The following is a 12,468-nucleotide window of genomic DNA, read 5'->3' on the forward strand; positions in this document are numbered from 1 at the left end:
TCGTACCCCACAACATCATTATAAAAAATACTGATTAATAAAAAAAAGAAATTAAGAATATTAGCATTTTAGTTAAAAACTTTCACGTATATATAATTCCAACTATGTAGGAACTCACTAGAAAATATTACTAAACATTTAAGAATAAATAATATAAATCTATATAAATTGTCAAAAATGAAAAGGGACTATATTCGATGGTACTATGGAACCAATATTAAACTGATCTCACACCAGACACAGATATTATTTTTAAAAAGGAAAAAACTGCACAATTCTATCCTTCATGAACATGGATGTCAAAATTCACAAATTGTTAGAAAATAAAACTTATGTTACATAAAAACAGATAACAGACCATGACTAAGTGAGAGTTACTTCAAGAAAGCAAGGTTTTGTAATATTCAGTATTAAGTTAATTGAAAGTCAGGTGAGCAACATGCAGAGTAAGAGACCCAGACCTTGATTCCCTCCACAAACACATTTATTTGGCACCAATTTATAGACAAATTCCCTTTGAAAAACATTTCAGAAGGCCATTTTTGCAAAGATTGGAGCAGGAATAAACTAAAGAACAGAGGAATGTAAAAATCAACAAAAACAAAGATTTGGTTTATTGAACAGATGATCACAAACAACACACCCTCAGAAAAACAAAAAAAGAGTGAAGACATTTTAAAAAAAGAATTAAAGAGAAGACATTACTATAAATGTTACAGAAATTTCCTAAAATTATGAGAGAGTAATATAAAAAGTTATAAAAAAAAAAATAAAAAAAACAACAACGTGGACAACCTAGGAGAAATGGGTAAAATCTAAGAAACATACCAACTAAAAAGGCTAAATTATGAAAAAATAGAAAGTCTTAACAGACCTATACTAGTATGGAGATTGAATCAGTAATCAAAATCCTCTCAGAAAAAAAAAAAGCTAAGACTTTTCTAAACAAACAAAAGCAAAGGACCAAATGGCTTCACTAGTGAATTCACCAAACAAATTTATTAAAGAATAAATGCTAATGTTTTAAAACTTTCAACAAATTGAAGAAATGGGAATACATCCCAATGCATATTGTGGGGCTACCATTACCCAGATACCAAGCCCAGATAAAGATGACACAACAAAATTACAAACAAATATGCAAAACTCCTCAACAAAATGCTGGCAAACTAAATCCAGTAGCACATCAAAGGCATCATACACATGATCAATTGGGATTTGTCTCTTGTATACAAGAATGTTTCAACTATGGAAATGAAATGTATGATTGACTACATTAATAGAATAAAGGATAAAAATGGCATAATCTCAATAAATGTAGCAGAAACATTGGAAAAAATTGACACACATTATTTTATTTTATTTTTATTTTCTGGTATTTACCCATAACAGTTAATGTGCCAGATAATGTTTATTTATTTATTTTTTATTTTATAGATGTGCAGTACAATTCAGGGTTCAGTATACAAATGTTCATTATGCAGGTACCCTTGTTGATAAGGTGTGCCTCTCCCTCCCCTGGCAGTTTCCCACTACTGCCAACCCCTTTCATATAGTATTATGATAATTGTAGCCAACAGACACATGAAAAAATGCTCAGCCTCATTAGTCTTCAAAGAAATGCAAATTAAAACCACACAGAGATACTATCTAACTACAGTCATGATGATCATCAACAGTATCTCAAGAAACAACATGCTATAGAGGACGCAGGGAAAAGGGAACACTCCTACACTGTTGATGGGGTTTTTTTTGTTGTTGTTTCAAATCAATACCCATATAATAAATTAAATAAAAGTGAAAGTATTAAGTTTTAATGCTATTTCTTTGGGGGAGTGTAATTTAGTGTTGCTTTCCCCAGCTTTCTTTACTTTCACTTTCTAAATTTTTGTAAACTTAATATGGTATTAAAGATCAAGGATTCAAAAATAATTTTAAACTGAAGGTGCTTTTTCTTCCACTTTTATTTTACACTCATTTTTGAAAATATTTAAAATAAGTATTTTATTTTTTTGGCATCACATTCTTTTAAATTTTAGAGTTTATAATTGTATTTACTTCTTTGACATTTAAAAAATCATTTTTGATACTTATCAGTAACTTCTCTAACATCAAACACGTTCGAATTTATTTTTTATTTGCATTTAATTTTTAATTATTTTAAAATTCAATTCTTTGTACTTAATTTTTAATTTAACTTTTATTGCATTATGATCTCTCTGTGCTTGAATGCCTATGTGAGAAGCCATGCTGTGAACAGTGTGGGAAACACAGTCAACCTGTGGCCCTCAACTAATGCAGGTCTAACATGAGAACCCCAAATATTTAAACCACACTTTATTTCCAGGGGCACCATGTACACCCCTGGAATGGCACTTCTTGTGTGAAAGCCACTCATTAACTTGTCATGCTCTTGCAAACTTGATTACTTGCACCTTAGGGATGTCAGATGAGATATTTAATCTTCAATTGTTGAAGAGATTATGCAATTTTTGGTTATATGGAGGTGTTTCCTGGAGCTGTAATGGACTGGTTATTCATGCATAACCCTTGTTCGGTTTAACCTACAAGGTGACTCATTAAATTAGAAGAGGTGATGCTGGTCGGGCATGGTGGTTCATACCAGTTATTCCAGCATTTGAAGAGGTCAAAGCAGTAGAATCAATTGAAACCAGGAGTTCAAGGTGAGCTAGGATCAAGCCACTACACTCCAGTCTATCTCTAAAAAAAAAAAGAAAAGAAAAGAAAAAGTGGTGCTGCAGACCGAATGCTTTTGTCCCTCTCTGATTCATATTTTGAAACCTAATTCCCAATGCTATGCTATTTGGAGGTAAGTCTTTTGGAAGTTGATTAAATCATAAAGGTGAAGCCCTTATATAAGGGTAATACAAAAGTATTAGTACACTTATAAAAGAGACCCAAGAGAGCCCTCACCCCTTTGGCTATGTGAAGGAACAGTGAGAAGATGATCATCTCTGGACCAGAAGGTTGGCCCTTACCAGACACCAAATATACTGGCATCTTGATATTGAACTTTCTAGTATTGTGAACTGTAAGAAATACATTTCTGCTGTTTATAAACGACCCTGTTTATAACATTTTCTAACAACAGCCTAAACAGACTAAGAAAGGTGTTATAAAATTTGTCCTTGAATTTTTTTTTTTTGAGTTGGAGTCTCACTCTGTCGCGCAGACTGGAGTGCAGTGGCGATCCTTCTGCCTTAGCCTTCCAAGTAGCTGGAACTACAGGCACGCGCTACCACACCCGGATAATTTTTTGATTTATTGTAGAGATGAAGTCTCACCAAGTTCCCGAGGCAGGTCTCTAACCCGCGGGCTCAGGCAATCCATTCACCTCAGCCTCCCAAGGCGTGGGATTACAGGATGAGCAGCTGAGCCTGGCCTGTCCTTGAATTTAGCTGTAGTGATCAATGACATCCCCTTGTCCCCGGAAGGCATTCAGGTCAGTCTCAACATGCTGACAAGGATTAATAATTGATTGCCCCAAAGTTCCTCCTTGTGGGCCAATTTGGAATTTCTGCAATTGGTAGCACATCCTACTGTAACTTATCAATGCCATTGGCCAAGTAGAAGAGCCTTTAAAGAAATTTAAGGGGAAACTCACCTAGATTTGTAAGATACATCCTTATTTAAAATTTTTTTCCAGCTGTCTAGAACTGGGTCCCTGGATTGCCTGACTGGAGTTAATACTACAAGTTGGCCACATCCTGCTCTCTGGAATCCTGTTAATAATTGCTTTAATTAAATGCTGCATGGTACAAATAGAATGGGTATGATCCTAGCCTGTGTCAGTCACGTTCATTAAGTGACAAACACTGTAGCATACACATGAGAAGATTTGCTAGGATCCAAATCTATAGAAATGAGGTATGGAATTGTTGGGAAACAATTCTCACTGGGTCTTTCACATTTTTGCACATTTAAACATCAATAACCCATTTGCAGGCTCTTTATAAGCATGTTTATGTCATCAGGTAGGATTGGAAAGACAACGGTGGTTAATTTTCCAGAGAATAAAGATATAGATGTCTTACTTTTCAGAGTAGATTTATTTGTATTCTGAGAAAGTAATGTCTCCCTCCTCACCATATACTATATTTGCTCACATTACATGGAAAAAAAGATAACGTCACCCTCTACAGTGGATCAAGAGGACAATGGGTCTAAGAGGTCAGGGTTGCCTAATCTCAGAGTTTTTCTCATGAAATTTACCTCATTGCATAGCAAACATGTGGCTCTCGTCACATAACCTTGCAGAATTGGGGCACAGGAAAATGGTACAGGATGTCAGTCTGTCTGCTGTTATTACTGTGAGTGGCAAATTTCTATTTGTCTCTGTACCAAAAGCCTTGAGTTTTCTGCTCTTATAGAACTGTGACAGATTAGCCTATTAGCTTTCAAGTAGGGTAAAATCTTACAACTTTACTGTTCTTTTCTTGAAAATACATTTATATACATCATATTTTTCTGAAAAATTGATCATTTTTCATTATGAAATATTCTCACTTGTTTCTGCTAATACTTTGTTCTAGAGTTTATTTTATATTATACTAATATAGTCAATCCTTCCTCTTCAATTTATTGTTTGTATGGTATATCTTTTTTTCTATCCATTAACTTTTATGCTATTTGTGTCTTTATGTTTAAAGTGTGACTTCTTTGATCATACTCAGTGATCTATCACAGAAACAAAGAACAGAGTATCAATATGTTCTCACTCATAAGTGGACCTTGAACAATTATACTACTATAAGAAAGGAACTGGCAGTAGTGGGAAACTGTCAGGAAAAGGGGGGTATTATCAGCAGTTAAGGGAAATTGCTAGGGGAGGGAGGGGCATATCTCATCAACAAGGTACCTGCATAATCAATGTTTGTATACCTAACCCTGAATTGTACCCCACATCTTTATAATAAAAAATAAAAATAATTAAAAAAAATAGTGTTACTCTTATAGATAGCATAGAGTTTGGTCTTTTTTCTTTTTTCAATCTGAAAAATATCTGCCCTTTTTCCCTGTTTAGTACATCACCATTTAATGTAATTATTGAAATACTTGGATTTATTCTAGTATTTTATTTTTTTCCATTCTACTTTTTCTTTTCTAACATCTATTAGATACTTTGAACTTTTTAAAATTTGAATTGTAATTTATCAATCAGATTTTAAATTATATTCCAGTGTATGAATTTTGGTGGTTTCACTAGGGAAATAAAATACATCTCACAAATTTTCACAGTATACTTATTATAATATCTTTTCGCATAAGCTGAAGAAACCTTGCAACATATTGGCTCATTTACTGTCCTCATCCATTATATTGTCCTCGTCATGTGTGTGACACTTATGCATATTTTAAGCCCCATAAAGCAATTCTTTACTATGTGCTTTAAACAGTTCTATGTGTTTTAAAAGTTTTATCATTTTCTATATATTTTATGAGATGTTCCTTCAAATAGAAATTCTGTAAGAACTTTCTTAAATAATTTCTTTAGTTATGATCTGATGATCACAAATTCTTTTAGTATTCATTTACTGTAAATATTTTCATTTTTATTTTTTCTTAAACAATATTTTCCCTGGGCATAGAATTTGGAGTTTTCTTTTTTTGTTGTTGTTTTATTATTCTTTCTGTGCTTTAAGGATATTTTTCCACTCTCACGGACCTTCACAGTTTTGATTAGAAGTTGATGTTCATTTGAAGTACTGGGGTGCCAAAAATGTATACACATCTTAAGAGATGTTATCTACATATTACTGTTAATTCGCCATAATCAGAAGTATCTGGACACTTATGGTAACCACTCTAAGCCCCTCTTGTAACTGAAGAAGTCCAATGTGACTTGTTTTCATCTTTTGTTACCAGTATATATTGAGTATTGCAATTTTCATGGGGTTTTCCCTTTCTTTAAATGTGTATACCCTATGTAGAGGTTGCCAAAAAAATGTATACACCTTTTAAGAAGGAAAAAAAACCTGTATGAATATTGTTGATGAATACAAGTGTGTGTGTACATTCCTTGCAAAGTTTTCTCATTATCTTTGTTTTCTATCAGTTTTACTACCATGTGCCTATACATGATTTTTAAAAAATATTTATTCTCCTTGTAATTCACTAAGTTCTTGGATTTGAACAATTTATATATTTTCTCAAACTTGGGAGGAAAATGTTGGTCACTCTATTTTAAATATTTTGTTCTACATTATGCTTTCTCAGATATTTTCAGGACTCAAATTGCACATACATTAGGCAAATTGATATTGTCACATAGGTTCCCCAATCTCTGTTCATTAAAAAAAAATTTTGCTTTTCCTTCTTCAAATTGAATAATTTTTACTATTCTGTCTTCAAGTTCACCATATATTTTTCTGTCCTCTATTCTTCTGTTAAGCTCATCTATCAGATTTTGTGTGTAGGTATGTTTCTTTGAAAAAAAAACTGCTTTGTATTGTTTCTTCTTTTCAAAAAATATTTGAATGGGAAGGTGGGCAAGAAGGCAGGCATTAAAGGCCTGTTTGAAAAAAAAAAAAATGAATCCCCAGAAAGTTAAAATGACATTCTGGAGCAGAGGAACCACATGAAGGTGAAGACATCTGGGAAAAGTAGAGCAAATAGAAAATATGGAGTTTGGAAAATAAACTGCTTTCTCCTGTCATTCAAATTTTGGTAATGTGGTTTCTAGGGTTGAGATATAAGACTGAAAAGTCAGCAATCTGCAAATCTCCCACGGATCTTGAAAGTTGTCAGAGAAGTAATAGTTCTTTAGTGGTGGACTAAAGAGATTTATCCGCCCAGCTCCAAGATGATGTGTGTTTTGCTGAAGCAACATTGTATCTCTGAGAAAAGGGTTTGCAACAGACCCTGAAGATGCATTCTTTATGAGTTTGTAGATGGAGGAAGGACACATTGCAATGGGTGGAATTTTAGGCTAGTTCAGAGTCTTTAAATGCCCTACTTAACGATTAGTAAATCCTCACATGCTATGGATAGACGGAATAGTTTGAATATTTGTGTCTTCCAAATCTCACATTAAAATTTGATCTCCAGTGTTGAAGGGCCTAAAGGGAGGTGTTTGGGTCACAGGGACAGGCTCCTCATGAACAACTTAGCGTCATCCTCATAGTAATGAGTGAATTCTGGCTCTTAGTTCCCGTGAGAACCAATTGTTAAAGAGAGACTACCCTCTCTTCCTCTCCCTCTTCCTTCTTCCTTCTCCATGTGATTTCAGATCTCCTTCACCTTCCACCATGATTGGAAAAACCCTGAGGCCCTCATCAGAAGCAGATGTTGGCTTTTTGCACAATGTGCAGAACTGTGAGCCAAATAAGCTGCTTTATAACTTACTTAGACTCAGATGGTTCCTTTTAACAACATAAGCAGACTAAGACAATAGGGTACTAGCCAACATTGTGAGGAGGTGAGTAACTCATTTAGTCACATGATCGACTCTCAATTTCTCCACTAGAAGTAGCTTATAATATGTACATATGCTTTATATAATAATTTATATCAATTACATATACTTAGTGTGATGGGGAAGTTATATAATTTAGATATTCTTAGACCTTTTAGCAAAGAAACGCTTATCCACCTGCTAAAACACTATTAAACTTATTAATTGTAGGGAATTCACAAAAAATGCTCATAGGAGGAGGTGCTTAATGGAAAATCATTGTTATTTTAAACATTATTATGTATATGTTAACCTATTTTTTATTTCTTTTGTTTTATTTTATTTTATTTTTTTAATTATTTATTTATTTTTTATTATGAAGTTGTGGGGTACAGTTAAGGGTTAGGTATACAATTGCATTTCATTCAGGCACCCTGTTGATGTGGGGTGTTTCCCCATTCCCAGACAGATATTTGCTACTGTTAATACCATCTCCCTCCCCCCCCCATAGTTTCCCAGTACTGGTACATATACACGATGGAATACTATGCAGCCATAAAAAAGAACAAAATCATGAATTTTACAGCAACCTGGATGGAACTAGAGTCTATAATACTGAGTGACCTCTCACAGAAACAAAGATCCGAGTATCACATGTTGTCACTCATATAATGGACCTTGAACATTCAATGTAATACTATAAGAAAGTGACTGACAATAGTGGGAAACTATGAGGGGGAGGGAGGTGGGATTAACAGTAGCAAATATCTGTCTGGGGATGGGGAAACACCTCTTATCTACAGGGTGCCTGAACAAAACATATTTGTATAACTAACCCTTAACTGTACCCCACAATATCATAATAAAAAATATTGATAAAAAATCAATGAATTTGGCAGACTAATAAATTTTACTCAGTCTGAACTGTAGTGAGAAAACAAACTAAAGAAAGTAGAAACTCATCACCCAAGGAGCAGCAATAAAATATTTAATATTCATAGGGTAATTTCCCAGCAGAAGGGGAAAAAGAATGTGGGACTAAAAAAGTATTCCAAGAAATATTGCCTTAGTTTCCCAAAATTGGAAAAGGATGAAAATAAACCTAAATTTTCATAAAAGTGAGCAAAATTCAAGTAGGATAAATCCAAAGAATATATGCCAAATCATAATCATATTTCTAAAACCTAAAGACAAAACAATATTAAAATCATTTGGAAAAAGTTATGACATATCTGTGAGAAAAACAATTTGAATGACAGTGAATTTCTCATCTGAAACCACAGAGACCAACAGAATGTGGCACACTTTTCAAGTACTCAAAAAATAGCCCACAATCTATTCTACATATAATTAAAGTATCTTCCTGAAATGAAAGAGAAACAAATGCATTATAAGTCCAAGGAAATGTAAGAGAGTTTCTCATTAGAAGACTTATCTTTAAAGACCAGCAAAAAAATTTCTCCCGTCTGCCCACAAAAAATTGTAACAGAAGTCATGGAAGTCCTTGAATTATGTATAGAGAAAAAATTGAATGGGTAGAAATAAGAGTAAATGTAATAAAGTACTTTTCTTCTGAGCCTTGTATAAATCATATTTCATTATTGATGCAGAAAAGTATAAGAACTTTTGTAGTTTTTAATGTATGTTGGGAAAATGCTTGAGATAATTGTACTTAAAAAAATGGGAAGGTAAAAGGATTTAAATGGAATTAGGTTTCAATACTTGCTGAAACTTATAAAATTGTTATATCACTAAATTGTGAGGTTACATTTTCACAATGGAATTCCTAGAGCAATCATTAATAAGATATAAATCTAGTATATTTAAAAATATATAAATAAAGCCTAATGGAATATTTAAAAGATAGTACACAGAAGACAAGAAAATAAAAATGAAGAATAACAACAACAAACAGGGAACCCCTCTCTGAAAAATATGCAATAAAGTGGAAAATATAATTGTCATTATACCAGTAATTACTTTAAATGTAATAAATCTAAATACAGCAAATAAACAGTTTATAATGCATAGCTTTAAAAAGTCAGAACTTATTTAAAAACGAGTTATTAAGTAAAACAAAATACTACTCAACTTCTTCGTGTCTAAAGTGAGTTTCAAACAAGCATAGGTAGGTTAATAGTAAAAGGATAGCTTAAGAAATATAATAACATTACTTAAAAAGTTAAAAAAAGCATGAGTAGTTATTTTAATATCAGATAAATTTGCTTCAAAGAAAAGAAAACTATGAGTCATGAACCAGCAGAGTCATATAACCATTCAATACATTGAATTTATAGATTTAAAATTTCTGAAACATAAATCCCTAGGTTCAGATTGCTTAACCAGAGAATCTTACCAAACATTTCAAGAATGATTAACCAAATATTACACAATATATTTCAAAAACTGAAAGAGGAAAGATGTTCCAAGCAATTCTTTGAAATCAGTATCATAAACAATGCAAAAACATTTTTAAGAGAAAAAGAAGGAAAGAATGAAGAGAAAGAAAAAACAGAGCAATATCGTTCATGAATTTGGATAAGAACTTTCAACAAATTTATTACATTAACCCCAACACTGTATACAATAAATTTTATGCTAAAACTAAGTGGAATTTATTTCAAGTAAGTAAGTTTGGATTAACATTTGAAAAAAAAATTCAATGCAATTCATCATATTAACAAACTAAAAAATTTATATCATCAATTGATGCCAAAAAGGATTTGACAAAATTCAACATCCATTTATTATGAAATCTCTTAAATAAATAGGAATAGAGAACTATCTGTATATACAGAATCTCCATAAAAATAACAGTTAACATTATACTTGACTGTGAAAGACCAAATCCTCTGAGTCTGGAACATGACAAGGTTGTCCACACTCGCCATGTTTATTGTACATATTGCCCTATAAAAATGAAGACATGGAAAATTATAAATTTTAGAAATAAAAAATACGATATTTGAAAAAACATACTGAATTTACAATAAAAAGGACACTAGAAAGAGTTAGTTAAATTTAGAAAAGATTCATAAAAAGAATCCAATATGAAAAATGTTGGAATATGTTGAAAAAAAGTGAACACTGCCTTAAGAAACTAGGGGACAATATCAAACTGTCTAACAATCATGCCATTGGAGTCCTGAAAAGTGAAAGAGAATGGTTCAGGAAAAAAGTATTTGAGAAATAGTAATTCAAATGTTTGACAAAGATATATATGTAGAGATTCCTCAAACAGGATAAACCCAAAGCCATGTCTAGACATATTTTAGACTGCTAAATACAAAAGATTGAGAAGAAATACTTATACCACTCTTCAAAAAAGTGTAAGTAGAAAAACCAGTATTTGAATTATTGCATATTTCTTATCAGAAACTATGAAGACAGAAGACAGTGGCACATCCTTAAAGCACAGTCATGTACTGCATAGTGACATTGTGGTCAACAACAGACTGCATACGTCATGGTCATCCTTTTATATTATAATGAAGCAGAAAAAGTTTCTATTTTCTACTGACACCATAGATGTTGTCAAGTTGTAGTTCACACAATACTCACATTTGTGGAGCTGCTGGTAAACAAACCTGCATTGCCAAATACATAAAAGTATAGGCCAGGCTTGGTGGCTCAGCCAGTAATCCCAGTACTTTGGGAGGCTGAGGCGAGTGGATTGCCTAACCTGCGGGTTCCAGACCCACCTGGGCAACTTGACATGACCTCATCTCTACACTAAATCAGAAATTAGCTGGGCATGGTAGCATGCACCTGTAGTTCCAGCTACTTGAAATGCTGAGGCGGAAGGATTACCAGAGCACAGCAGGTCGAGGTTATGGTGGCTGGGAGCGTGCCACTGCACTCCAGTCTGGGTGACAGAGTGAGACTCTAACTCAATAAATAAATAAATAAATAAATAAATAAATAAATAAATAAATAAATAATAGAAGCATAAAAATACAATTATGGGCACTATATAATACTTGAAGATTGTAAACAACTGTTACTGGTTTATATATTTACTGAACTTTGATTTTTGTAAATATTTATATACTTATACACTTCTACTTACATAAAATAAATTAACTGTATAACAGGCTAAATCAGCTGCTTCAGGAAGTTTTCCAGAAGAAGGCATTATCATAGGAGATGACAGTCCCACACATAATATTTCCCCTTAAGAACCTCTGATTGGACAAGATATGGAAGTGGAAAACAGTGATATTGATGATTCTGACTCTGTTCAGGTCTAGGATGCTGTGCGTATATGTACCTAGGTTTTTAACAAAAAAGTTTAAAAAGTAAAAGAATAATTAAAAATAGAAAAATCTTATAGAATAAGGTTATAAAGAAAGAAACTATACTTGTACAGTTGTAACAAAATGTTTGTGTTTTAAGCTAGAAATTATTACAAGAATTAAAAAGTTTAAAAATTATGAGGTAAAAACTAACACAATAAGCTAAGGTTAATTTATTATTAAAGAAATAAAAGTGTTTTTAACTTTTAATGTAGTCTAAGTGTACATAAAGTATCTATAAAGTCTAGAGCAGTATACAATAATGTACAATTATATTTTAAGCCTTCACATTCAGTCAACTTCCAATCCTGAAAGCTTCATTTATAGTAAGCACTCTAAACAGGTGTAGCATTTTTAACCTTCTATAGCATATTTTTACTACACCATTTTATGTTCAGTTATATTTAGATACAGGATTACAATCATGTTACAATTACATACAGTGTTCAGTACAGTACCATAATGCTTTGGTTTGTAACCTAGGAGGAATATCGTGTACCATATAGGCTAGTTGTTCATTAGGCTTTACCATCTATGTTTATGTAAGTATACTCTAGAATGTTTGCGTGATCATGAAATTGTGTAACAATGGATTTCTCAGAATGTATCCCAGTGGTTAAGCTACACAGGACTTTTTATTCATCTATTTTGGAATCATGGGGTACATGGGACAATGTGTTGCATAAGTATACTGTGTAAAGGTGAGGTTTGGCTTCTGACGAGTCCTCCTGTATTCCCAGTAGTGAGTATGATAACTTT

Source organism: Carlito syrichta, unplaced genomic scaffold (genome assembly GCF_000164805.1).
Source record: "Carlito syrichta isolate Samal-C Ts95f unplaced genomic scaffold, Tarsius_syrichta-2.0.1 Scaffold309607, whole genome shotgun sequence".
Taxonomy (NCBI): Eukaryota; Metazoa; Chordata; class Mammalia; order Primates; family Tarsiidae; genus Carlito; species Carlito syrichta.